The sequence below is a fragment of the Styela clava genome, chromosome 7 (genome assembly GCF_964204865.1).
Source record: "Styela clava chromosome 7, kaStyClav1.hap1.2, whole genome shotgun sequence".
Lineage (NCBI taxonomy): Eukaryota > Metazoa > Chordata > Ascidiacea > Stolidobranchia > Styelidae > Styela > Styela clava.
In genome coordinates, this window is record NC_135256.1 from 18,661,988 (window position 1) to 18,666,265 (window position 4,278).

At 34.0% G+C, this 4,278-nt stretch overlaps 1 long non-coding RNA gene across 1 annotated transcript; it reads left to right on the top strand.

The window, feature by feature from the left end:
• The first annotated feature begins 975 nt into the window (after window positions 1-975).
• On the top strand, window positions 976-2,970 carry LOC120342358 (uncharacterized). Its single transcript, XR_013477200.1, has 3 exons — window positions 976-1,035; window positions 1,656-1,717; window positions 2,890-2,970. It is a non-coding gene; the product is annotated as an uncharacterized LOC120342358 (long non-coding RNA).
• Window positions 2,971-4,278: the final 1,308 nt, after the last annotated feature.

Genomic DNA, 4,278 nt, shown 5'->3' on the forward strand with positions numbered 1-4,278 from the left:
CAATAACAATCCACTTCTTCACGAGCTCCATAACACCAAATATTTGAATGGTCTCGAATAGTTGATCTATATATCATCAGTTGTTGTCGTCGGTATGCTCTTGTCTTGAGCAGTCAATTATTTACTTCACATAGAACCGTGATTAATCTCGTTACTGATGTTATGTCTCCGCCGTTTGGTTTGGGCGAAGAAATTACTATATAGTAGGCATCGAAACAACGTCACAATATGACCTCTCTTTTAACGACATCGCCCGCACGTTATAGTAAGAAAACTTAAAAGTATTCTTGGTTATGCGCCAGTTAATGAGCTAAGATTTGTACGCCAATGCAGAGAATGCATTGATATAACGCTGAACCTGTACACGCCGTTATTCTTTAATTGAGTTGTAGGACGGTTACATTTTTGATGGCATTCACGTGTGCGTTTACTCGACAAATGTAAACAGACAAATATAATGGAATTGCTGGATTCTTTGTACTAAGCTCCCGTCACTGATGCAAAAATGTGTGATCTGAGCTAAACACCCCTGTCAAGTTTTAAAATAAAAAATGAGTAATTATGCAGTTAGGGTTTTGGGTTAGAACGATTCGAAAATTTGAATTTCCGGCTGAATCTGCATCCATCACCTTAACTGAATAAGTACTATTTTTATTTAATTCGAGCGTTGGCGGGGTGATGTTTTGGGGCGGGGCTTGTTACAAAAGATCCTGAGAATATTACTGTGAACTAGGTATTATACTATGAATAAAGCAAATCCAACCGCCATTTGCATTCTGCAACTTTGAGATCACGCGTCAGAAGCGTGATCCTCGCGTAACGACAACCTGGAGTAATTAAAGTAATCAGGTAAAAACATTTGATTACCAACAATCAGATAGCTTTTTTCGTCAGATATTTTTGCGCGGGAAGCCACAAGCGACATCGCTTTCAGTCAGTCACAAATGTTCGTGATAGGATAAGATTTGATTTTTTGTAGGATGTATGGATAGGCTGCCTGTTGGGTTAGGACAGCGAGTTCGAAACAATATTCAGGTGAGTTAAATGTTCTTTATACCCATTGTTTTCATTGCTATTATATTGCTTTCATTTTACTATTGTATAAGTGGTAAATTAGAGGTTTTCGGGCCTATACGACTTGGACTTATTAACTAATACAGAAGTCTAGATTGATGGATGATTCTATTTCGCACCCAACTCACTAACAGCGGGTTCTATCGTTTTCTCACAAATAGGCCAAACTTAAAACCTATATGACAATACATAAGCTTATCATGAAGAAACCTAAACGTAATACACTTACTTTCAAAACTTTCGCAAATGTAGCGCAAAATCCATGGTTTAATAGAGATTCGCCATAGCCTTTTTACTTTAATATATTATTGTGTATGGATTGGATCTTTGTACAAAGACCCTACCAACGTTCAAAATAAGAGAATTAGTAATTATCCAGTTTAAGTTAGGAATGCAGATTGCACTGGAAATTCAAATTTTTAAATCATTCCTAACCCCAAATGGATAATTACTGATATGTGATTTTAAAACGTGGCGGGAGCTTTGTGCAAAAGATCCGATAAATTCAGTCCCACTGTCCATTGATTATGCTAGCTACAGTTCTGCGACAATTTATTTATCAATATTTTAACTTTTTTCAGATGAAGAAATATTGAAGGTTAAAGATTCAAAGACACGAACTAACGAACGAGGAATATTACAAGTAAATATTATTTGAACATTTTATTTGACGCCTATTGATTCCTGTATACCACTGTTTTTGTTTAAAATGCTAAAAAATTCGATGCGAGCGCACCGCGTCTCTGGTCTTGCGATCAGAGTCAGCATTGTTTTGCCACTTATCTGATCATGTGTTTTCTCTCGAAATTGTAAGATTTATATAAAAAAGTCAGACCCACGTTCACGTTTAAAATGCTAAATAGTTCGATGCAAGCCAACATTGGGTGCTCCTGATGTATGCGCACCAAAATGTCGCATAACCTGAATCCTGACCAGGTACACAACCCGAGTTCAGGTTGTGCGCCATCTTGGTGCGCATACTTCAGGAGGTCCGAACATTGTTATGCCGCTTTTTTGATCCTGTGCATTCTATCGAAATTGTAAGATTTAGATTTTGCACAAGCTTTAATAATTGTGTTTCAAAGCAGAAGTCCAAAAAAGTACTATAAATATAGTATCTTGTATCAAATTGATGTACTCTTTGCGACCCCTAAAATTCGTTGCGCGCTTCCCTGCTGGATAGCGATCCCCAGTTTGCGATCTCTACCGTGAACAATGTGATAATGCTACAAATTACTGATCAGAGGTAATTAATTAGTCATATACTCCATGAAAGAGTTAAATAAATTCATTTGAGTATTTTATTGTTATTGTAATATTTGCAATTTGTGCAGTTTGAAGACTACACCTGATATGTTATAGAGTTTATATTTGAAATTTAATGTCAATCTCTGAATAAATTTTATTCGTCTATTCGTCTAAACTTTCTAAATTTTAAATTTTATGAAATTAAATATCGAAATTTACCCGTTACGTATTTTATTAAAACTGACGTATATTTTTAGAAGAAAATATTCAGAAAAGAGTCTCACTTTAACAATACAAAATGAGGTACAATATGATACACTAACATATCATTTTAACTAAAGGATGTAAATTTGGGGAAATCAGCGACATAGTTGAAAATGACCTCAATTGAATTACATAGTTGGTTTTTTGTATCTTTAGCATAAGCATAGCTTTGTAGTGTCTCTGTCAAATAACATTTGTGTGAATTAACTACCTGAAAATGGCATAGTTGGCTCCATGAAATTTAGTTTAATTCAAATTTAGAATTGACTTACACAAAATCACGATCTATATATTGATTTTCAGCGTTTTAAAACACTGCTTGAAAGTCGACAGAACAATTTATCATTGCACCAAAAGAAATTCGTCAAGTGTCAGATTTTCATCACTGAGTGAGATGGAGGCCTATCAAGTCTGAAGAGAAAGTATGTAATCATATCATTTGAAATCTTTCAATTTACATGTCTATAAATAAATAATATGTTGAATTATTTTTCGGGAAATTATTACTTTTAATATTTTGAGTATAATCGCGAAATTAACTATTCTGTACTACAAATTAACTGTAGCAATATCCGGTGAATAATGGCGTTTTTGCCACAAATGATAATGGTAATCAGACTAATGTCTTAAATTTAACTGTAGCTCATAGTGGTAGTAAACGCTCTGGTAGTAAACAGTTGATAACCATGTCATTGATGTTCCCAACTATACTTCAAACTGAAATCGCCCCAAATTTCCAATAATGATATTATAAGAGTGAGTCATACTAAGTGTATTAAGATAGCCGTTAATCTTACACCTTAAAGAACTCGTGTCCCAACTAAAATTTTCAAAAACAATACTGTGTAAATTATATTCAACCAAGTGTAAACTTTTTTTGGTTCATATCCCCTTGGTAAAAGTGCTAAGTATTCATATGTTCATGACTGTTTCAATTTAGAGACATGGAAATATATGTCATGTTTTCCCTATTGTTGGTGCAGGTCACGTCGTGTTATGCCTAATCACGTGTGAAGAGCTTAATTCATATAAACTCTCGTTTATAATCTCTACTGAATGGTGTTAGTTGAATCGTTTATACGGCACACACCGTCAATATAAGATATAGTAGTTTCAAATCTCTGGAATTCTTACTATTTTAACTAGATATTAGAAACTTGGGTGTCGCTGCTCGATAACCAGTTTAAAGATCACTATATACATGAGAACCCACCAAATTGTAAATCTACTATAGTCAGCCTATATATCCGTTGCTAGTAGTCTCAGTAATCATACCGTCCCATGTTCATAAGTTTTCGAATCTGGAAATATAATTCTTATTTCCTTATCGTTTATTCCGTAGTAATAATCTGTCCTGTTCTTATTTATATATATACATAAATATATGTCTACAATGTCTGTGGCTGAAGTTATTTATTGACCTATATTTTCAGGAAGTTGCTGAGAGGGAAAGACTATAGAGAACTTGAAGGTAAAATATAACACACTGATAAACTATTAACTATTTAAGATTTAGATAATGAGATACAACATCGCACACTGACAGATCCTTCAAAATAAGTAATATTTATAATATTGAAAATCTGCAAATAATATAGAATGAATGTAAATGGATATCAGTATGCTACAAGTTGTCGTCTTTGTATCTTTAGAATAAGCATAGCTTATCACAAGGGCGTGGACAATTTATTG